The sequence below is a fragment of the Lissotriton vulgaris genome, chromosome 7 (assembly GCF_964263255.1).
Source record: "Lissotriton vulgaris chromosome 7, aLisVul1.2, whole genome shotgun sequence".
NCBI lineage: Eukaryota > Metazoa > Chordata > Amphibia > Caudata > Salamandridae > Lissotriton > Lissotriton vulgaris.
The window spans coordinates 1306782541-1306807077 of record NC_141695.1 but is presented as its reverse complement, the minus strand read 5'-3'; the positions used below and the strand labels follow the sequence as shown (position 1 = coordinate 1306807077).

At 46.4% G+C, this 24537-nt stretch overlaps 1 protein-coding gene across 1 annotated transcript in view; it reads right to left on the bottom strand.

Moving 5' to 3' along the window:
* The window catches only part of PFAS (phosphoribosylformylglycinamidine synthase), a 371702-nt gene extending 359673 nt beyond the window's left edge, over positions 1–12029 (bottom strand). The window contains exon 1 of the mRNA XM_086931905.1: positions 11822–12029. The gene's annotated coding sequence lies outside the window, so the exon portion shown is untranslated. The remainder of the gene's footprint in view (positions 1–11821) is intronic.
* Positions 12030–24537: the final 12508 nt, after the last annotated feature.

Genomic DNA, 24537 nt, shown 5'->3' with positions numbered 1-24537 from the left:
GCGCGTATGACCAGTGTCTTCTCTTTCACGCCAGAGTTTGCTGCTTGGCGATTATCGGCCACTTTTTTGGATTAATGGTGGCTATAAAGGTATGAGGGGCGGCCACACCGACACCTCCATTTTCCGCTCGGGTCCCAATCCGTGGCACCGACGGACAGGTTAGTCCTCTGGTTAACCCGCCATAGTTAACTTCTATTGGTTAGTGGTAGAATTGTGGTGACTCGCACCATTGAGTCTCATGGTACAGGGGAGGCAACTTGAATAAATTATCTGTTGGTTAGTGGTAGAATTGTGGTGACTCGCACCATTGAGTCTCATGGTACAGGGGAGGCAACTTGAATAAATTATCTGTTGGACTGTTAAGCCCATGAGTTTCCTAGGTGCCCACCAGGGATTTTATGGTTTAAACTTTGTTGGGTATCTGTTGAACCCTTTACTTTGGTTACTCCTGACCACGTGTCTGGGGGCACACATAATTATTCATTGTCTTTTATAACCTATGAGTAACACCTACACTGGCTCAAACATGAGTAGGTTTTCTCTTTGACTAGGGGTATGTTAGCATTTGGGTCTGTAAGATGTCCGATAGACGGTTATGTTGGTATGGCGTGGGTGAACAGTAAGGGCACTATCACACGTCTGTTGGGTTCCTGTGTAGAGCAATTGGCTTGGAAATTAGAGAGCTGTGCACTCATGATTTCCTTTTATCTACACTACAGAGCGGGGCCTCATACTCCCGAGCGGTTGCCGGGTGAGGTGGGGCCTTCACCCACACAAGGCTGGGTGAGTAGCATCATGAGGAAATGCCTCATGTTGTTTGAGCTATTAAGCTTTTTTCAAATTAAGCTGAATGTCAATTATTCATGCTAAGTGTGTTTTGTCTGTGCGGCTTATGTGTAGATGTCTAGATGTGTATTTGATATATGGTGTTGTTGTAAATCATACTTCATCTTATAGGAAGAAGATGTTCTCCTTGCCTTCCAGTGGACATTCTACGGTGATGGTTCCTGGTAGATATGTACTCAATTTTTAGTACATTGCTTGATATTTGATTTAACATTCACTTTCGGTTGCAGTAGCAATACTGACTTTGGTCCTGAAGAAAGCTGGGAAAATCCCTAGAGCTGAAACATGTCGACCGTTCATCACTGCGCCATTGGGTAACTTTACTACCCGGCGTGTTTTTAACCTTTGACACATGAAGAGCGTTTTGAATACCTTACGACGCGCATGTAGTTAATTTTATTTTCACTACTGGTATATAGGCACTGCACCCTAGTCATGATCACTTTTTGATGATTGTCACGGCTATCTTCCTGACATCCATTTCTACATCGGCACTACATGGTCGGTTGTGTTTTGGTATGATCAGTAACATCCCAGATGACGTAAATTCCACCAAAGGGGTGGTCTGATGGGATTCATCTAGCCAGTGATTTTCAACATCATGTGTTCATGTATGCATCCTTTTACTCTGCACCCTGGCCAGTACAGCTACACACTCTTCTCCAGACCTGATCTGCTCTTTTGTGTGTTGTAAATTGTATTTAGGGGTATGAGCAGACTGGTCTTTAAACATCCCCTCGACCCTCCACATACCTGTTTTGTTTTCTAGTATCATGAGCAACTTTTTAGTTGCGGGTCTTCTTTTGAGAATGGATGCAACGCAACTCTGGTTGCAACCTTGAAGCTCACCTAACATAATTGTGTATGCTTCCCTTCTGATGAACCCATCCTGGCACCTACTTTCTCTGACATCTGAGACAATTACAAATCCCTTTTAAGCATGAATAAAACGACCCCACTCATAGGCCTAGATGTGCCTTATATAAAAAAAGCGACCCTTTATAACATTACTACTAGTGTGTATTTGGAGATACAATACTCCGAAGGAGAAACAATCAGTAGTGGATGCCACACTCCATTTGAGTGTGACTCCACACAGATAAATCTTTTTCATGATTGCTTAACAAGCCCCCCCGTATCACAAGCAATTCACTTGAGATATTTTACCTTAAACCCTTTTTGAAATAAATATATATCAGGCAAAGGACATGCCAAACGGTCCTCCATTTGTCAAGGTAGAATTACTTTGCCTGGATATTAGGGTTTTGTCCTAACCTCCGGCACCCCCGGTATCCTTGTCCCTATTTACTGTAAGTTGGGAATTTCCTCCTTACAACTGGATAAATAATAACGGTCCAGAAGTCATTACCCTTGAGTTTTTTCGTCTAAGCGCATGCGCGTAAGAGTAGTATCACTTTGCTCACGCTGACGCCCACAGTTTGTTTCGCGCAATTGCGCATGCGCGTATGACCAGTGTCTTCTCTTTCACGCCAGAGTTTGCTGCTTGGCGATTATCGGCCACTTTTTTGGATTAATGGTGGCTATAAAGGTATGAGGGGCGGCCACACCGACACCTCCATTTTCCGCTCGGGTCCCAATCCGTGGCACCGACGGACAGGTTAGTCCTCTGGTTAACCCGCCATAGTTAACTTCTATTGGTTAGTGGTAGAATTGTGGTGACTCGCACCATTGAGTCTCATGGTACAGGGGAGGCAACTTGAATAAATTATCTGTTGGTTAGTGGTAGAATTGTGGTGACTCGCACCATTGAGTCTCATGGTACAGGGGAGGCAACTTGAATAAATTATCTGTTGGACTGTTAAGCCCATGAGTTTCCTAGGTGCCCACCAGGGATTTTATGGTTTAAACTTTGTTGGGTATCTGTTGAACCCTTTACTTTGGTTACTCCTGACCACGTGTCTGGGGGCACACATAATTATTCATTGTCTTTTATAACCTATGAGTAACACCTACACTGGCTCAAACATGAGTAGGTTTTCTCTTTGACTAGGGGTATGTTAGCATTTGGGTCTGTAAGATGTCCGATAGACGGTTATGTTGGTATGGCGTGGGTGAACAGTAAGGGCACTATCACACGTCTGTTGGGTTCCTGTGTAGAGCAATTGGCTTGGAAATTAGAGAGCTGTGCACTCATGATTTCCTTTTATCTACACTACAGAGCGGGGCCTCATACTCCCGAGCGGTTGCCGGGTGAGGTGGGGCCTTCACCCACACAAGGCTGGGTGAGTAGCATCATGAGGAAATGCCTCATGTTGTTTGAGCTATTAAGCTTTTTTCAAATTAAGCTGAATGTCAATTATTCATGCTAAGTGTGTTTTGTCTGTGCGGCTTATGTGTAGATGTCTAGATGTGTATTTGATATATGGTGTTGTTGTAAATCATACTTCATCTTATAGGAAGAAGATGTTCTCCTTGCCTTCCAGTGGACATTCTACGGTGATGGTTCCTGGTAGATATGTACTCAATTTTTAGTACATTGCTTGATATTTGATTTAACATTCACTTTCGGTTGCAGTAGCAATACTGACTTTGGTCCTGAAGAAAGCTGGGAAAATCCCTAGAGCTGAAACATGTCGACCGTTCATCACTGCGCCATTGGGTAACTTTACTACCCGGCGTGTTTTTAACCTTTGACACATGAAGAGCGTTTTGAATACCTTACGACGCGCATGTAGTTAATTTTATTTTCACTACTGGTATATAGGCACTGCACCCTAGTCATGATCACTTTTTGATGATTGTCACGGCTATCTTCCTGACATCCATTTCTACATCGGCACTACATGGTCGGTTGTGTTTTGGTATGATCAGTAACATCCCAGATGACGTAAATTCCACCAAAGGGGTGGTCTGATGGGATTCATCTAGCCAGTGATTTTCAACATCATGTGTTCATGTATGCATCCTTTTACTCTGCACCCTGGCCAGTACAGCTACACACTCTTCTCCAGACCTGATCTGCTCTTTTGTGTGTTGTAAATTGTATTTAGGGGTATGAGCAGACTGGTCTTTAAACATCCCCTCGACCCTCCACATACCTGTTTTGTTTTCTAGTATCATGAGCAACTTTTTAGTTGCGGGTCTTCTTTTGAGAATGGATGCAACGCAACTCTGGTTGCAACCTTGAAGCTCACCTAACATAATTGTGTATGCTTCCCTTCTGATGAACCCATCCTGGCACCTACTTTCTCTGACATCTGAGACAATTACAAATCCCTTTTAAGCATGAATAAAACGACCCCACTCATAGGCCTAGATGTGCCTTATATAAAAAAAGCGACCCTTTATAACATTACTACTAGTGTGTATTTGGAGATACAATACTCCGAAGGAGAAACAATCAGTAGTGGATGCCACACTCCATTTGAGTGTGACTCCACACAGATAAATCTTTTTCATGATTGCTTAACAAGCCCCCCCGTATCACAAGCAATTCACTTGAGATATTTTACCTTAAACCCTTTTTGAAATAAATATATATCAGGCAAAGGACATGCCAAACGGTCCTCCATTTGTCAAGGTAGAATTACTTTGCCTGGATATTAGGGTTTTGTCCTAACCTCCGGCACCCCCGGTATCCTTGTCCCTATTTACTGTAAGTTGGGAATTTCCTCCTTACAACTGGATAAATAATAACGGTCCAGAAGTCATTACCCTTGAGTTTTTTCGTCTAAGCGCATGCGCGTAAGAGTAGTATCACTTTGCTCACGCTGACGCCCACAGTTTGTTTCGCGCAATTGCGCATGCGCGTATGACCAGTGTCTTCTCTTTCACGCCAGAGTTTGCTGCTTGGCGATTATCGGCCACTTTTTTGGATTAATGGTGGCTATAAAGGTATGAGGGGCGGCCACACCGACACCTCCATTTTCCGCTCGGGTCCCAATCCGTGGCACCGACGGACAGGTTAGTCCTCTGGTTAACCCGCCATAGTTAACTTCTATTGGTTAGTGGTAGAATTGTGGTGACTCGCACCATTGAGTCTCATGGTACAGGGGAGGCAACTTGAATAAATTATCTGTTGGTTAGTGGTAGAATTGTGGTGACTCGCACCATTGAGTCTCATGGTACAGGGGAGGCAACTTGAATAAATTATCTGTTGGACTGTTAAGCCCATGAGTTTCCTAGGTGCCCACCAGGGATTTTATGGTTTAAACTTTGTTGGGTATCTGTTGAACCCTTTACTTTGGTTACTCCTGACCACGTGTCTGGGGGCACACATAATTATTCATTGTCTTTTATAACCTATGAGTAACACCTACACTGGCTCAAACATGAGTAGGTTTTCTCTTTGACTAGGGGTATGTTAGCATTTGGGTCTGTAAGATGTCCGATAGACGGTTATGTTGGTATGGCGTGGGTGAACAGTAAGGGCACTATCACACGTCTGTTGGGTTCCTGTGTAGAGCAATTGGCTTGGAAATTAGAGAGCTGTGCACTCATGATTTCCTTTTATCTACACTACAGAGCGGGGCCTCATACTCCCGAGCGGTTGCCGGGTGAGGTGGGGCCTTCACCCACACAAGGCTGGGTGAGTAGCATCATGAGGAAATGCCTCATGTTGTTTGAGCTATTAAGCTTTTTTCAAATTAAGCTGAATGTCAATTATTCATGCTAAGTGTGTTTTGTCTGTGCGGCTTATGTGTAGATGTCTAGATGTGTATTTGATATATGGTGTTGTTGTAAATCATACTTCATCTTATAGGAAGAAGATGTTCTCCTTGCCTTCCAGTGGACATTCTACGGTGATGGTTCCTGGTAGATATGTACTCAATTTTTAGTACATTGCTTGATATTTGATTTAACATTCACTTTCGGTTGCAGTAGCAATACTGACTTTGGTCCTGAAGAAAGCTGGGAAAATCCCTAGAGCTGAAACATGTCGACCGTTCATCACTGCGCCATTGGGTAACTTTACTACCCGGCGTGTTTTTAACCTTTGACACATGAAGAGCGTTTTGAATACCTTACGACGCGCATGTAGTTAATTTTATTTTCACTACTGGTATATAGGCACTGCACCCTAGTCATGATCACTTTTTGATGATTGTCACGGCTATCTTCCTGACATCCATTTCTACATCGGCACTACATGGTCGGTTGTGTTTTGGTATGATCAGTAACATCCCAGATGACGTAAATTCCACCAAAGGGGTGGTCTGATGGGATTCATCTAGCCAGTGATTTTCAACATCATGTGTTCATGTATGCATCCTTTTACTCTGCACCCTGGCCAGTACAGCTACACACTCTTCTCCAGACCTGATCTGCTCTTTTGTGTGTTGTAAATTGTATTTAGGGGTATGAGCAGACTGGTCTTTAAACATCCCCTCGACCCTCCACATACCTGTTTTGTTTTCTAGTATCATGAGCAACTTTTTAGTTGCGGGTCTTCTTTTGAGAATGGATGCAACGCAACTCTGGTTGCAACCTTGAAGCTCACCTAACATAATTGTGTATGCTTCCCTTCTGATGAACCCATCCTGGCACCTACTTTCTCTGACATCTGAGACAATTACAAATCCCTTTTAAGCATGAATAAAACGACCCCACTCATAGGCCTAGATGTGCCTTATATAAAAAAAGCGACCCTTTATAACATTACTACTAGTGTGTATTTGGAGATACAATACTCCGAAGGAGAAACAATCAGTAGTGGATGCCACACTCCATTTGAGTGTGACTCCACACAGATAAATCTTTTTCATGATTGCTTAACAAGCCCCCCCGTATCACAAGCAATTCACTTGAGATATTTTACCTTAAACCCTTTTTGAAATAAATATATATCAGGCAAAGGACATGCCAAACGGTCCTCCATTTGTCAAGGTAGAATTACTTTGCCTGGATATTAGGGTTTTGTCCTAACCTCCGGCACCCCCGGTATCCTTGTCCCTATTTACTGTAAGTTGGGAATTTCCTCCTTACAACTGGATAAATAATAACGGTCCAGAAGTCATTACCCTTGAGTTTTTTCGTCTAAGCGCATGCGCGTAAGAGTAGTATCACTTTGCTCACGCTGACGCCCACAGTTTGTTTCGCGCAATTGCGCATGCGCGTATGACCAGTGTCTTCTCTTTCACGCCAGAGTTTGCTGCTTGGCGATTATCGGCCACTTTTTTGGATTAATGGTGGCTATAAAGGTATGAGGGGCGGCCACACCGACACCTCCATTTTCCGCTCGGGTCCCAATCCGTGGCACCGACGGACAGGTTAGTCCTCTGGTTAACCCGCCATAGTTAACTTCTATTGGTTAGTGGTAGAATTGTGGTGACTCGCACCATTGAGTCTCATGGTACAGGGGAGGCAACTTGAATAAATTATCTGTTGGTTAGTGGTAGAATTGTGGTGACTCGCACCATTGAGTCTCATGGTACAGGGGAGGCAACTTGAATAAATTATCTGTTGGACTGTTAAGCCCATGAGTTTCCTAGGTGCCCACCAGGGATTTTATGGTTTAAACTTTGTTGGGTATCTGTTGAACCCTTTACTTTGGTTACTCCTGACCACGTGTCTGGGGGCACACATAATTATTCATTGTCTTTTATAACCTATGAGTAACACCTACACTGGCTCAAACATGAGTAGGTTTTCTCTTTGACTAGGGGTATGTTAGCATTTGGGTCTGTAAGATGTCCGATAGACGGTTATGTTGGTATGGCGTGGGTGAACAGTAAGGGCACTATCACACGTCTGTTGGGTTCCTGTGTAGAGCAATTGGCTTGGAAATTAGAGAGCTGTGCACTCATGATTTCCTTTTATCTACACTACAGAGCGGGGCCTCATACTCCCGAGCGGTTGCCGGGTGAGGTGGGGCCTTCACCCACACAAGGCTGGGTGAGTAGCATCATGAGGAAATGCCTCATGTTGTTTGAGCTATTAAGCTTTTTTCAAATTAAGCTGAATGTCAATTATTCATGCTAAGTGTGTTTTGTCTGTGCGGCTTATGTGTAGATGTCTAGATGTGTATTTGATATATGGTGTTGTTGTAAATCATACTTCATCTTATAGGAAGAAGATGTTCTCCTTGCCTTCCAGTGGACATTCTACGGTGATGGTTCCTGGTAGATATGTACTCAATTTTTAGTACATTGCTTGATATTTGATTTAACATTCACTTTCGGTTGCAGTAGCAATACTGACTTTGGTCCTGAAGAAAGCTGGGAAAATCCCTAGAGCTGAAACATGTCGACCGTTCATCACTGCGCCATTGGGTAACTTTACTACCCGGCGTGTTTTTAACCTTTGACACATGAAGAGCGTTTTGAATACCTTACGACGCGCATGTAGTTAATTTTATTTTCACTACTGGTATATAGGCACTGCACCCTAGTCATGATCACTTTTTGATGATTGTCACGGCTATCTTCCTGACATCCATTTCTACATCGGCACTACATGGTCGGTTGTGTTTTGGTATGATCAGTAACATCCCAGATGACGTAAATTCCACCAAAGGGGTGGTCTGATGGGATTCATCTAGCCAGTGATTTTCAACATCATGTGTTCATGTATGCATCCTTTTACTCTGCACCCTGGCCAGTACAGCTACACACTCTTCTCCAGACCTGATCTGCTCTTTTGTGTGTTATAAAGTACAGAGGTGCAGAGCAGATTGGCGTAGAGTGCATTGCTTTGGAGTTAAGTGGTGTAGAGTGCATTGGCGTAGAGTAGAGCGAGGCAGATTAGATTGCAGTGGCATAGAGTGCAATGACGCAGAATGGAGTAGTGTAGAGTAGAAAGGAGTGGTGCAGGGTAGAATGCAGAGGTGTGAAGTGGCGTGGAGTGGCATAGAGTGCAGTTAAGTGCTGCAGAGTATAGTGGTGAAGGGTAGAGTGCAGTGGCATAGAGTAATTACGTAGAGCAGAGTAGCGCGGCATTGATTGCAGTGGCACAGAGTGGAGTAGATTGGCATAAAGTGCAGAGGTGTAAAGTAGATTGTTTAAGAGTAGAGTGAAGTGGTACCGAGTAGAATATAGCGGTGCAGGGTAGAGTGCATTGGCGTAGAGTGGTGCAGCATTGATTGCAGTGGCATAGAGTGGAGCAGGGCAGAGTGGCATAGAGTGCAGTGACATAGAGTAGATTGTTTCAGAGTGGAGTGAAGTGGTGTAGGGTGGAGTGGCATAAAGTATTGACATAGAGCGCATTGGCACAGAGTGCAGTGCTGTGGAGTAGAGAACGGTGGTGAAGAGTGCAATGGTGTATAGTGAAGTGGGATAGAGTGGACTGAATGAATGAATGGAGTCTTGTAATGCGCAACTTAGCCCAAGGGCATCAAGGCACCTGAAAGATCGTACAACTTGTAAATTTTTCTAATGGCATAGAGTAGAGTGGTGTAGAGTAAAGAGACAGAGTGAAGTGGCGTAGAGTGCAGAGTCAGAGTGAAGTAGATTAGGGTGGTGTAGAGTGCATTGGTGTAGAGTGCATTGGTGTAGAGTTCATTGGTGTAGAGTGCATTGGCGTAGAGTGCATTGGCGCAGATATAGAGTGGTAGACATAGTAGAATACCGTACAGTACAGTGGTGTAGAGCAGAATGGCATGGAGTACATTAGTGTAGAGTGCAGTGGCATACAGTGGTGCAGAGTAAAGTGACAGAGTGCAATGGTGTACAGTAGAGTATAATGGCGCACAGCAAAGTGATGCAGACTAGATTGACATATAGAGTATTGGTTTTTCAGAGTGAAGTGGAAAAGAGTGCAGTGATATAGAGTACAGAGTTGTAGTGTGCAGAGTAGATTAGAGAGGATTGGCGTACAATTCAGTGGCAGAGTGTGCAGTGTTGCAGAGTATACTGTCGTAAAGTGCAGTGGGGTATAGTAGAGTGGCGTAGAGTGCAGTGCCGCAGAGTACAATGTCAAAGAGAGCAGTGGTGTACAGTAAAGTGGTGCAGAACAGAATGGCGTAGAGGGCAGCGATTTCGAGTGCACTGGTGTAGAGTGATTTGGTGTAGAGTGATTTGGTGCAGAGTAGATTGGAGTAGAGTGCATTGATATTAAGCAAAGTGGTGTAGAGTGCATTGGTGTATAGTCCAGTGGGACAGAGTGCTTAGCAGAGTAGTGTGGGGTAGAGTGCATTGGCGTGAGGTAGAGTACAGTAGGGTAACTGCGAGTATGCATGATATTGTAGGGTGCTGCCATTACAGACAACACATCTTCAATTGAAATTACCTTTACAATCACACACAGTCTTACTAATAAAAGAATACAGCACACACACGATAATGTGTGGAAAAGTCATAACCTAATGTATTGATTTGATCAGCAACACAGTTCATTTAGATATTTAAATGTTATTGTGTGCGAGGAAAAAAAATCTGTACAGCCATTTTCAAGCAGATCTCCACTAGCCAGCATGATTGTCACATAAATCGTCTCACGTTTAGATCAGAAAATAAAAATAACCACCAAGCTTCCTGGAATGCAAAGCCTAACATTTGACCTCTGTCTTTGAATGCACAAAAATGTGACCAGATGTCACATGTAGGAGTGATGAAACGATTCACAGTAAACAGCAATAACACGTTTGGCATTCTCAATTAAAATACTCACACTCAGGGATGGAATGGGGGATAACAAAAAAAACATTGCCAATAAGGAGAAAACCAGGTCACCCCAATATGGACAAAGAGCTTCAACTTAATATGAAAATAATCCCACATCATTTCAAAGGTGTCAGGGATCTAACCCACCTGGCAGGTGCTCAACAACGTGAACGCACTATGAACAACTACAGAGGGCATTGCCAGCCTCTAGATCTAAAGCAGTCACAGAAACACTAACTCAGGATGGCTGCTATAGGCTTAGAAGCTAATATTTTTAGGAATGCAGCAGGCAAGAAGAAAGCTGGACTAATCCACCATCCCTGACGACAAGTCGCCGCACCAGTTTCTGTTTCCCCACTTGCAAAACTTAGTACGAAAGAAAAAGGAGTTGGAAATCACGATGAACCACCAACTTAAAGCTGCATCTAAACCAACTACGTTTTACCGGGAATCCAAAACGTGCATCATAGATGCATCTAAACCAGCTACGTTTTTACCGGGAATCCAAAACGTGCAGAGTTAAAATAACTGGGAACTTTCAGTGTCACACTGTCAGGCCTTGCAGTGCTGCAGCTTATGGTCTTTGTCTGAACTATAAGGAGTTTTATGTAGCTTCACAACTGGCAGCAGTAAAGCAAGGGAACTAGTACCTTGCCTGAAAGCACTCAATGATATACAAATCACAGTACTAAGACCACATTTTAAGATCATGAACTTAAACTACTATGGGAGATTTTTTTTAAAGAGATACTTTATAGGGGCACTGACCTTAGACTACTGCAGACACGAGAGTTCTTTTAGTCTGTCCGCAATTATTTTTCAAAGTTGAATATCGTTTTGCATACAATAAATACGAGATTTACAACTATTCGTGGAGGAAGGGCAAACTTTAGAAAACACAAATAATTGCTTATAAACACATGGTAAGCACAGTATATTGCATTGCCCTTATCGTTTATATAGCACTATATTGTAGCGTGTTATAGCTCATTTTATATGGCGCTTCATAATTTAGAGGGGCACATTAATAGGGTTTGTACATTAAACTTTAAGTCTATGTCGTTGAGGAGACTAGGTGACGGGAAGATTTTCCGATATGCTTTGTTGGGGAATCACGAGGTTAGGACCTAGCCTTCCATGTCGTGACACAATCTGACATGTCCCCACTCTGTTAAAACACAGTCAACCCCTGCAAGTCCAGACCGTTTACACTCCAGTGTAGCACTCATACTAGTACAATGTAAACCAAAAGTAAAATATCTGCTTAACACTTAAGGAATACGTATTAATACGATGCATTAATCCACATACTCTGTAATTTAGAGAGAAAATTCCACATCTGTCCAACCTTACAAACAAACTAAACAAGTATTAAAGTAAAATGACTAATTCATATGCTTTCACTAAAATGTTACCTTAAATAATGATACAGCCAAATTGTTTGCACAGAGATGAACCCGTTCTGTGCTCAATCTATGGATGCAGGTGGCTCCTACGAGGCTGCAGCGGTAGCGCTCGTTTTGCTGTGCGGAGCCCTCAGAAACCCAAGCGTGCAGATGCAAGTACCAGCCACAAGTTTCAAGAAGCGTGGGACTTCGAGGACTGAAAGCATAACTGCTTCCGGGTCACGACAATGGGAACCCAGGGGGACCGTGGCGCGAGCCGGTGTCCCCCTGGGATGTTTCGCGCGGTGGAACAATCCACCACAGCGCGATTGGCGGAGCAGGTTGGGGGGCGGGATTTAGGAGGAACGTCCGGGAGGCGGGAGGGATTAGGCGTCATTGTGAGGAGGCGGGAGGTTGTTGTGGCGCAGTTTGTTGGTGCGCGACTTTTTCTTCCGAGTGGGCGTCGACGAGGTGAAGCCGGCGGCCCCAGCTGACGAGACGCGTTGCCATGGAGGAAGAGCGTGTTGTGAGGGACGCGGTGCGAGCGCTCATGGAGGCAGGGCAGAGTGACCTGCTTCGGCCGGGCGCTGTGTTGGTCGAGGACGGAGGGGCTAAACGGTCTAAGAGGGCAGCGGCAAGAGGGGTGAGTCAGGCTATTGCGGCGTGTCTGCCGTTAGCCAGCCGTGCGTCCCCGGTTTCACAACCTGCCCCCAGAATGCCCCTGCAGCCGAGGAGAGCGCGTTTCTTTTGGGAGGTGTGCTCGTGTTAAGAAAGGGCTACCTCGCACTGCCTCTGCACCGGACCTTTTACAGGGCAACATTGGTCCTTTTTTGCCACGCAATTTCAGGAGGGCAGGAAAAATAGGTAGTAAGAGCAACTTTGGGGGCATGGTCACCACGCAGGCCAGTCCATTGTCTGTGGGGCGGGTAAACAGTGACAGTCAGGCAGGGGAACAGAGGTTTAGCAGAAAAAAGGTTCCCAAGGGTTACAAAAAGTGGACATAGGTTTAAGTATTACTCCTCCACATGTTGATGCTTTTGCTCGAGCTGCTGCCATGGTGTATATAGCCCCTAATGTCTTGGATGTGGGCCATGGCGTGGCTTTAGTGGATTACCAAACAGATAGTGAGGATGAAGAGGAGGTGCTTAATGAGGAGGCCGAGGACTCTCTACATATTCACGGGGAGCTGGGTTTCCAGGGCGGGAGGGTGTTCCAAGCGGGTGGTTCATGCGGCCAGGCCACATTGATCCCCAAATAGACAGGTGCGCAATGGATCTCCAGCTACTGGAACCTACTAATGACTTGTTTTTCACAGACAATATTCCTGAGGAAGATGTTATTTAAGAACAAGGGCTTGAAGTTTGGCCTGTGGGGGTTTCCAGTCAAAGTCAGTTGTTAGAATACTATGACGCAGATGTTGTTGCAATTTTTCCGGAATCCCGTCACCCGCCCGGCCACCCTCCAGTGGACTTTGACTCTGCTTTTAGTCCGCAATGTGGTCAATGGGTATGGGTGGAACATTCGGACATGTCTAATGAAGAGACGGAAGTGGGCAGCAAGGTTGCTGTGAAAGGTAAGTCTATGGCGGTTTCTGGCTGGAGCGGTCAGAAATTGGTGTCGGACCTTGCTCCAAGGGCAGGCCCTAAGGTTTCCTTGTCAACAGTTGCGAAGCATAGTGTGGCTTTGGGTAAGTTACGTTATTCACGAGGCGGCTCTTGTGCGGATGCAGGTATAACGGCCGGGTTCTCTCAGCGGAGGCCTGTGACCTCTTGGAAAGAATATGATGGGGGAATTGGTGATGGCGAATTGCCAAGTACTAGTGATAATATGGAACATTTTCAGGTTGATCAAAATGGAGTCATTTTATCATGGTATGGACAGTGGTAATAATCAAAAGGAAATTATGTTTAGACAAGCGGCTCCTTCAGTGGTCACTCAGGAGCTGGGTTCGGGGTAAATTCACGTCTTCTAGTATGTTTCAGAAATCAAGAGCGGATTTCACGACGGATCAAGGTCAACGAGACGGACATCGTGGGCGCGATAATCCCCAGGAATTTCAGAAGCGGGCTGCGCAGCTTACTCCGGGTAAGTCTAATTGGTGGGCTGCGTGGTCACGTCCAGTAGCAAGTGACAGTAATGTTTTTTCAAAAAAGGTGTCACAGCAATGGGCGCATCTGGTACAGGTGATGCTACAATGTCAAAGGTGTCTCGGGAGTCGGGGGCAGATCCACAGGTACATGTCTCATATGTCGACAATTCAAATTTTGTTAAGGATGTGCAGAGTGAGAAACAAGGGTCAGGTGCGGCTACTACTAGGTCAAAACTGCCTTATATGGGTTTGGCAATGCCGTTAGGTATGCACCTATCTGATAAAACAACGCAAAAGATTTCGAACCATGAGTTTGTAGATGTCTTTCGATTACTGCATAGAGACATTCAAGCCAGGGAGGGCTCGAAGGTAGAAGAATGGGAGCTGTCTCGCCGCCCTAGAGTGCCCAAGAACATTGAGAACTGGACGGCTGCCTTTCTCATCTATGCTAGCGTGTACCGTGAGAGGCATCTGGACAGAGCGGTGGCAATGTTTAAATATATGGACATCATTAGGAGGGCACATTTGCAGGCTAGAGGGTACGCCTGGCTCAATTATGATGAGGAGTTTCGGGCCAGGGTCAGTATCTTTCATGACACTTCCCCAGTCCAGCCTTTAGTGGCATTGGGAGAGGGCAGAGAGGAAGAGGGTCCAATACACCTGTTGTCCCCAAAAGGCACATACTCCGGTTAATTTACAGGCAATGTTAGTATGGTTAGATATGTATCCGGATGCTGATGCAGCGGCCAAGTTATTCTGGGGTTTCAGATTGGGTTTCAGGATTGGTTATCAGGGACCCCGTTACCATCGCTGGGCGGATAATTTGAAGTCTGCTAGAGCCCTACCTCATATTGTGCGATTGAATCTGGATAAAGAACGACAAGCAGGAAGGATAGTGGGCCCATTTCGCCGTTGTCCTTTAGACAATCAGATGGTATCTCCTTTGGGGGTGATTACTAAAAAGGCAGAGGGTGAATTTAGGCTAATTCATCATTTATCCTGGCCTGAGGGTCAGTCAGTGAGTGATTACATCTTGCCAGAGGATGCTAATGTTTCCTATTCATCCGTGGATGACGCCTTACGTCTAGTGTGTTTGGCGAGCACTAGGGCAGAGTTGGCCAAATGTGATGTACAGCCGGCTTTTCGCTTATTGCCGATTCACCCAGTTGATTTTGAGCTGTTAGGAATGTTTTTTGAAGGAGGTTACTATGTGGACAGAGTCTTACCCAGGGGCTGTTCCATTTCTTGTGCATTATTTGAGACTTTAGCACGTTCTTACAGTGGTGTTTGGTGCAGAGATGTGGACATGCGCCAGTCTGTCATTTTATTTGGATGATTTTTTATTCATCGGACAGGCACAGACGAATCAGTGTCAGGCAGTGCTGGATGGTTTTCAGGACATGGCGGGGGAATTTGGAGTCCTTTAGCACCAGGGAAGACAGAAGGACCGACCACCAGATTGACATTCTTGGGTATTGAGATCGATACAGAGACCATGATGGCTCGCTTACCATCTGAGAAAGTTGTAGAAATTAGTTAATTCTTGAGGGAAGTGATCTGCAAGCAGAAGATTGAGCTCCGACAAGTACAGCGCTTACTTGGTTATTTGAATTTTGCTTGCAGAGTAGTAAGGGCGGGCAGGACATTCTGCAGACGTTTGGGCTTCGCCATGTCTGGAGCTTATCTTCGTAGCTCTGTAAACGGCACGGGGTGTCCGTGCCACAAAGGAGTTGCACAGCCATATGCACAAATGTGAATGATATACACACGTATTCCATATTTACTCCAAATTCTTACAGTTTTTATTCCAAGTTTTTAAAGTTCTTTTCCAATGTTTACACATTTTTTCACCATCACGTCAAAGATGCGAAGTTTTCATGTTTTTATGCGTCTTATTATTCTGAGAGTGCCCATCCAGGCTTAATCACAGACAATTATTTAAAACTTCATGGTTCCAAAACATTCAACCCAATGCATTTCGGTCCTCAAGACCTTCTTCGGGGGTATCTACAATATTAAAAACATGTTTTAATAAACGCTCCATTTATACGAAAAGCGCTCCAACAAACTTTTAGACCAAGTGCCCCTCCCCCTTCATCGATACTATAACTAAATAAAGTGTATTGACTCTTATGCGTGCTGTTATCTCCCCCGTCCTGCAGTCTTTAAACACCCATAGGGACTGTCCCATTACACATGATAACAATGTGGGATTGGCACAATGGGTTGTTGCCCTCTGCAAGGATGGGAATCCTTTTTGATATCCCCTCATTTTAGACAAAGGTTGGTTTTTTGTCATGCAAATGGGGAAAATATCACCTGTTTTCAGTTACTGGCGGTGTTACGAAAACTGTTGACGTTGGTGGGTAAGAACCCTTTATCATTTGGGACCCATTCTTTTTCGAATTGGAGCGGCGACTGAGGCTTTAAGGTTGGGTTGGGGTTGGGAAGACATACAGAAAATAGGCAGATGGAAATCTGATTGCTGTGCTCGATATATTCGTCATTGATTTCCATTTCCTGGGTAGGTATGCCGGCTTATGTTTGTCTTTTTTACCTTAGGTCGAGTTATGCCCTTACCACGAGAAAGGAGGACCTGGATTATAGGACATTCTTTTGTCAAATGGTCGACTACATATGCGGAACAACCAATTTGTGGTCGAGGATTGGGATTACACAGCAGAGGTCATGAAGAGTTTTGGAAGGGGGTGGGGGGGATGAAATGGGGTGCTTTATTTCCTTTACCTTCCAAATTATCTCGGGACAGGGGATTTCCGGATTTTTTGATTCTTCATTTGGGGGAGAACTTGTGGTGTGACAACATGTTGAAATAACTTTTATTTGCATTTCACATTTGGGTGGGGCCAGGAAAACTCTTTGGTTTTCCTGGGTGGCGCTCTGTGGGGGGGGGGTCGGGATAGTCTAGAGCGGGCTTATCCTTTCCCTCTGGGGGTGGGGGGAGGGTGGAGAAAAATGGTGAGGAAAGAGAACAAGGGGAAAAAAACAATGATGGGGGTTTGTTGCAGTATTTGGGGCAAATATGGGAAAATGGTTTGGAAATGTTTTGAAGTTACAGTATTTTATGAAAATGTTTGGGGAAAAATGTATTCTGTTTTCTCATGCATAACAATGACAAAGTTTGGATATCTGTTTTTGACTGTCCTAAATAAAAGTGACCTTTTATGCTACAAGTTATATTGGTGTGAATTGTTCTTATTGCGCGATGGGAACCCAGGGGGACCGTGGCGCGAGCCGGTGTCCCCCTGGGATGTTTCGCGCGGTGGAACAATCCACCACAGCGCGATTGGCGGAGCAGGTTGGGGGGCGGGATTTAGGGGGAACGTCCGGGAGGCGGGAGGGATTAGGCGTCATTGTGAGGAGGCGGGAGGTTGTTGTGGCGCAGTTTGTTGGCCCACCCACCCTCCCTAACTTTCTTGTTCTTTTTCTTTATTTGCTTTATATATAGATATACATATATAAAAAAAAAGATGTCACGTTAGGACAGTTCTTACAGTTATCCTTTATTAGTGCTTTAGTATTAGGCGCTCTGTGGGGGGGGTCAGGATAGTCTAGAGCGGGCTTATCCTTTCCCTCTGGGGGTGGGGGGAGGGTGGAGAAAAATGGTGAGGAAAGAGAACAAGGGGAAAAACAGTGATGGGGGTTTGTTGCAGTATTTGGGGCAAAGATGGGAAAATGGTTTGGAAATGTTTTGAAGTTACAGTATTTTATGGAAATGTTTGGGGAAAAATGTATTCTGTTTTCTCATGCATAACAATGACAAAGTTTGGATATCTGTTTTTGACTGTCCTAAATAAAAGTGACCTTTTATGCTACAAGTTATATTGGTGTGGATTGTTCTTATTGCGCGACAGTGAAGCGCAAGAACTAGACCTCCAGCGTTCATACGGTGTACGAAACAGCGAGAAGCCATCTTGGATGAGGTTCAAGATGACATTTTTGGTACATCATGCAGATTTATTTATTTTTGTTAAAAACGTTATACTTTTTAGAACTCTAAATGCGTTTTTTAAAACCGAATTCAAGGACTTAAAAGCCTTGTCTGTTCCATTATAAAAGCATGTTTACAGTACCAGAATGTAAATCAAAAACCTTGACTCGTGCACAGGGAAGTCACCTGGCTGTTTTTTTACTGGCATGATTAATATTTCAATGTCCTGTCTGAAACAAAAATTAGGAAAATCACCATAAAGTGTTTTTCTCCCCTCTTATTACTACATGCGTAAAAGTTTTCTAGTGCTGGCTTAATGATTCATGATGTTGGGGAGTGTGGGGGGGGGCTCACAAACATTCTGTGCAATGCCTTTCTGGATGCCAATAAGTGCCAGGACACTCCTTTGAGTAGCTGTGTGCCATAGGGATGTTTTATTCATTCATTCGTCCCACCTGATAATTGAAGTAAACAAAACCAGAAAAGGCATGTTAAAAATGAAAACAGACAATTTTATATAATGCTCTATTTATGTCTCATTAAAGCAGACTATTTTATATAAAGTTCTATTTATATATATATATTGTACAGGCCTTAGCAGAATGTTAAAACATAAGCAAATGGCCTTTTAACTTTCCTTGAGAAATATTGCAACCTAACTGGTGCAGATAACATGGTTGCTGTGGCACTGGCCAGTGTTGGCAGCAGTAAGCCCAGCTAATGTTGTTGTGTTGCAATGAAGGACAAACATGCACTTAGTGACTGGGTGTGGGCAGGAAGTCACAAGCGACCTCCACAGGTTTATTTGTACCCTCTGGCCACACCTGGCCAGAGGGTGATACAAAGTATGTGTATCTGTTCCGGGGTAACAGTCCCCGGGCTACATGCGGCCAACAACTACACCGCTACATCCCATCCCAAGTCAGTGTTCAAATCAAACAAATGAAAATCCTAACACATAAAGTCTGTAAGTCTTTGACTCGGCCTCAGATTTGGTCTCAGTTTGTACCATGGGTGGCTGCCTCCTCTGCTCGTCTGGAGATTGTCCGGTGACCTGGTGGGAGTGTCGGTCACCGGGGTTCCTCGACTGCATACCACAGCTTGGTCTCCTACTGAGATCTTCCATCTTCCACCTGGCCGGGGGTTACCCAGTCGGTGTTGACTTTGTGGATTCTCTTGAACCAGGATATGTTTCGGGTAATAACTTCTTCCCTCCTCTGGGCAGTGATGGCAGTCCCGTTTGTCTTCAGTATAGTCCACACTCCAGGCTTGTAAGGGGTGCGGAACTTCCTGCCGCTGCGGCGGTTGTTCACAAGGACGGTGCACCTTGGCATGGTATTCATCGTCTTCGCCTTTCTCCTCATGCTGGCCTGTTCATTGGTCGGGGTCCTCCGTGTCTGGGTTTTGTTGGGGTCATAGGGCTCCGGTGCCCAACCATCGACTGCAGGGATGGTATCTCGCCAGGGACCCGCCAGCATCAGGGACCAGAGTAACCTCTGGGTAGTGCAGTGAGGAGTGCTGCGGTACTCTCGAAGGAATCTGTGCAGGGCTACCTCTGGGTCAGTCTGCTCGGAGACGGCAATTCGTAGGACCTTGTTTAGGGTCCTCATGATGCATTCTGCTTCTGTGTTAGCTTGTGGCCATGATCCGGTGGTGATGGATACCCAGGTTTGCTAACAGGTCTTTGAATTCGGTTCCTTGAAACGGGGGTCCATTGTCGGACTTGATTTTGTGGGATAACCCGAATAGCGAGAACGTCTTCTCTAATACGGGTTGTAGGTGAGTAACTAAACGTGGACGCGATGACCTCGACCACAGGGTACTTGGTGTAGCTGTCGATAATTACTGCAGTCACAAGGCTATCCGGAAAGCCCCCAAAATCTATGCTGATTCTTGCCCACGGGGCGGTCGCTGGGTCGTCGGTAATCACTGGGGTAGGATGCTCTTGGCTACTCATAAGCTGACGCGGTCTACAGTTTCTCACGAGGGTGTCTACTGCTGTTTCAAGTACAGGGAAACATACTTTCCCTCTCATCCAAGACTTCATTCGCATTGTCCCCTGATGTCTCTCGTGGGCCAAGGCTGTGGCCCGCTCCTGGAGGATGGCGGGAATGACTATTCAAGAACCTCTTAGTATTGCTCTATCTGCTGCAGCACGCAACTCGTCACTCACTGTTATGTTACGTTATGTTATGTTATATTTGTTTTTATATAGCGCACGGCTACTCAAAAAGAGTGTCCCGGCGCTTTAAACAAGGAGACCTACAGCAAAATAACACAACAACAGTAATAAAACGAAGTAAAAAGCAGGAAGAAAACAAAGAGAACAGCAGAACAGTCTAGAGGGTAAACAGCCAAGTTTTAAGGCCTTTCCTAAATTCAAGTAGGCTGGTGGCTCCCCGAGTGCTAGCGGCAAGGTGTTCCACAACTGTGGCGCCAGCAGTCCGAAGAAGCGGCCTCCAATGCGGGCTTTCTTCACTCGTGGCACAACCGCCAGGAACAGAGATTCTGACCTGAGAGAGCGAGCCGGATGATAAAAGGCAAGTCTCCTTTGGAGGTACTTCGCTCCCACCGCATGAAGAGCTTTGTAGGCCAAAGTTAATGCCTTAAAGACAATCCGTTTACGGATGGGCAGCCAATGTAAAATCTGCAACAAGCCAGCAGCACCTGCTCGCCTGTTAAGGCCAAAAATGGCCCTCGCGGCCGCGTTCTGCACAACTTGGAGCCACTGCAGTAGGTACTCTGGCAGGCCCAGGTAGAGAGCGTTGGAATAATCTAACCTAGAGCCGATCAGAGCCTGCACAGTCAGCTTCCTATGTTTCTCAGACAGAAGAGGTAGAAACCTCCGCAGCATCTTAAGGAGGCCGAAGCAAGTGCCCGTCACGCCAAGGATCTGAGATCTTAACGTCAGACCCTTGTCCATCTTGACCCCCAAATTCTTAGCAATTTGGGATGAACAAGACGGAGGGAACATGTGACTGGGCCACCAAGCTTGCCAGTCTGGCTCCGTAGCACACCCGAAGAAGAGTACCTCTGACTTATCGGAATTGCACTTGAGGCTGTTCAGCTGGAACCATTTAAAAACAGCCCCAAGGCAATCCCGGATACTCTCTCCATCAAAGTCTCCTCCCCTCTTGCAAGAGAAGAGGAGCTGGGTGTCGTCGGCGTAGGATACGATCTGGGCCCCGAACGACTCCGCTAGTGCGGCCAAAGGGGTCATGAAGATGTTAAACAGGGTTGGGCTCAATATGGAGCCCTGTGGAACCCCGACTCCCAAAGGCGGCATCACGGCGGAATCTGGGGAGGCCCAGACCGTTTGCCGGCGGCCAGCTAGGAAAGATGAAAACCAGCTGAACACCGTCCCCCGTAGGCCAATCTCATAGAGTCTTGCGAGAAGGTCATCGTGGGGGACGGTGTCGAAAGCCGCCGACAAATCCAACATCACCAGCATGGCTTTGCCCCCAGTGTCCAGAACCCCTTTGATGGTTTCTGAGACCTCTAGGAGCGCAGTCTCTGTACTGAGATTTGGACGGAAGCCAGATTGAGTGGCATGCAGAATCTCGTGTGTTTCCAAAAAATTGGAGAGCACCGTATGTACATGCTTCTCCAAGATTTTCGTCAGAGCAGGCAACAAAGAAATAGGCCTGTAATTGACCCGAGCCTTAGGGTCGAGGCCAGGCTTTTTCAGCAAAGGGATAACCATTGCCTGCTTCCAGGCCTGCGGAACCACTCCCTGGCTCAGCGAGAGATTCAGGAGTGGATTCGCCAGCGGATTTATCACTTCCGCCATTTTTGCCAAGAATTTGGCGGGGCAAGGGTCCAAAGGCAACCCAGATTTGAGATTGCCCATAAGCGCTAAGGAAGCAGGGGCTGAAATAGGTGGAAAAACGGCCAACATCGGACCTAGCGGGGCCGGAAGTGCAGGTCATCCTCTGGATTGGTCAGCCCCGCGGGCGCCCCCGGTGGAAAGGAATCCTGGATAAGTTTAATCTTGCTGGTGAAAAAGTTAGCAAGATCCGCAGCCCAGGATTTGGAGGGCATATCTTGAGATGTATTGGACCGCGGAGCCATGAATTCTCTCACTATAGTGAAAATCTCCTTACAGGAGTTAGAAGCGGCTTCTATCCTCCCTGCAAGGTAGGCTTTTTTTCCAAGGCGAATGTCCCGGTGATAGGCCTTAACCGCCATCTTATAGGTCAGCCTAGCCACAGAGTCGTATTGTGAACGCCAGGCTCTTTCGGCTGCCTTACAGAGCTCATTCTCCAGAGTTTTCCCAGTCGATCTTTTTCAGTTTAGTTCTATCTGTGTGCCCCATGTAGAAAGTCTTCCCAGGACCCTCCTTGGAGTGATTGCAGCATACTCATCAGCACAGCATCGGTCTAGGTTTCAGCCTTGATCTCGTCTAGGGCGATGGCCTGCGGGTAGGACCATTAAGACATCATGTCCACGTACTCATCTGTCAGGCGTTCTCGGTCGCTGCTGTCCTCCGCCGCCACTGGCCGTGAAGTCTGCCGGATTCTTTGCTCCCGGTCTGTACACCAATTCCATCTGGTACTGCTGCAGCTGTATGGCCCAGCATTCAATCCTTGGTGGAGGGTGTGGTGCTGTGCCACTGAATAGTGGGATTAACAGCTAGTGGTCGGTCACCACCCAAAATAGATGCTTGCTGAAATATAGGTGGAAGTGGTTGCAGGCTCACTTGATGGCCAACGCCTCTTTCTCGATCTGGAATTACTGGGATTCTGTGGGTGTGAGTGCTTTGCTTGCCAAAGCAGGTAGAGTTTATTTTCCCGGTTTCATTTTCTGGGTCAGAAGAGCTCCTAGCCCCACAGGACTGGCGTCTGCCAGTAGCTACGTCATACGGGTGGTGTGAAAGTACGCCATGGTGGTTCTTCCCAGCAATGCTGCTTCCCTGTCGACCACGTGAAACATGGTTGTGATTTCATGCCCTTCTGCCTTGACTTGGACGGTCATCTTCCCTTTGAGCAGTAGTGGGGTTTGGCTGCCATACGTGAGGATCCCGATGTGCGAGAGAGACAGTGCGAGTCGTGGGTTGAGTTGCTCATATTGTTGGCACTCCATTACGTTAATCGATGCTCCTGTGTCGATTAGCGCAGTGACTGGGGATCCAGCAATTTCTATGGCACACGTCGATTGTGACCGCCTCTTCCTCTTGAGGTCACTTTCAAAGGAAATCAGGTAACACTCACTCCGTCAGTTGATGAATCCTCGAGGTAGTGCCTTTGTCGGGTGGTTGTGCGTGCCGATCTGGGATTGTCTGGATTGTCCAGTGACAGGCGTTTGACTGCTTTTGACAGTGGACGCCATCCTCGAGTTCTCTGATTTCGTAGGACTCTCCCACACGCTATTGTGAAGTGGTTGGGCGTGCCACACTTCGAACATGTTCACCCTTGGGATGGGCTTCCTTCTATGGGTGTTCTTCCCTGACACAGTATCCACAGCGCGACCCCTGTGCACCTCTTCTAGGCCATCGGCCCCGGGTACCTCTGTTCTGGGGTTGGATCGCATTTACCCTTTCTGTCTTGATTGTGGCCGCTCTTTCTGCTTGTTGGGTGAGTGCTATGTCCATCGCCGTCACTCTGGCATCAGACCGGTCATGCGAACTGGCCATTATGAGGATGTCCTCTAGGGTGATGCCTGGTTGGCGCAGGATGAGGATCTGAGGTTTTTGTTCCGGCATCCTTGGATCACTTGGGACTCACTTCTTTGTTTTGGTCATCATCCATAGACGTGCTCGCCAGCTCACGCAGTTGTGTGTGGAATGCGTCTATCGAGTCCCCTTCCCTCTGTTGTGCTTGGCGCAATTAAAACCTCTCGTAATACGGGTTTAGTTGGGGGTCGAAATGCGCATTCAGGGCCCTAACTGCAGCATCATAGTCGTTGGGTGCTCTGGTGTTGGGGAGGTGGGCAAGTTTGTAGATCTCATCACCCGCGAAGTGCAGTAGGCGGGAACGCTTGCCTGCTCCATCTGTTTCTCTTGTCGGCGTGAAGTAGTTGTTCAACCTGCTGATTCATAGGGTCCATCTGGGAGACGCCGTGGCTGGGTCTATGAGCTCTCTAAATGGTGGAAGCGCATTGCTTTGCGAGTGTTTTGATGCTGGATGCACAACTTGGGGCCCAGCTTGTTGGGCGTGTGGCAGGAGGGGTGGTGGTGCAGCCTGCGCTTGTTGGTCTGTCATCTCTGTGCACGGGTCGTGTGCCTCCTGCTGTGTGAAAACTGTTCTTTTCGCCTGTAGGCATGGTTTACAAAGCACTGGAGGGAACTGGCGCTTGATGTGCCTCACGTGCTCTTCCCTGAGGGTGTCTTCTAGGGCCTTCCACTGTGCGCGCGAACCTTCACTGCGGCTCGGTGTTGCCGGTGTAGGAGGATTGAGCCACATTGAAGGCAGGCCGCATCCATCGCAACTGCCGGGCATGCGCAGCTTTCCAATGCAGCACGCGTTCATGGTGCAATGCTGCAGCGGTGTCCTTAGCTGGGGCACGATGCAGGAGCCTCAATACAGGTGGTTCGCAGTCTGTCAACAAGTGGCTGACAGGACCCTCACCCTCCTCGCCAATGTGCTGCTGGCCGGTAATAGTGGCAGTAGGCCCAGCTAATGTCGTTGTGTTGTAATGAAGGACACACAAGCACTTAGTGACTGGATTTGGGCAGGAAGTTACGAGCGACCTCCGCCCGTTTATTTATAC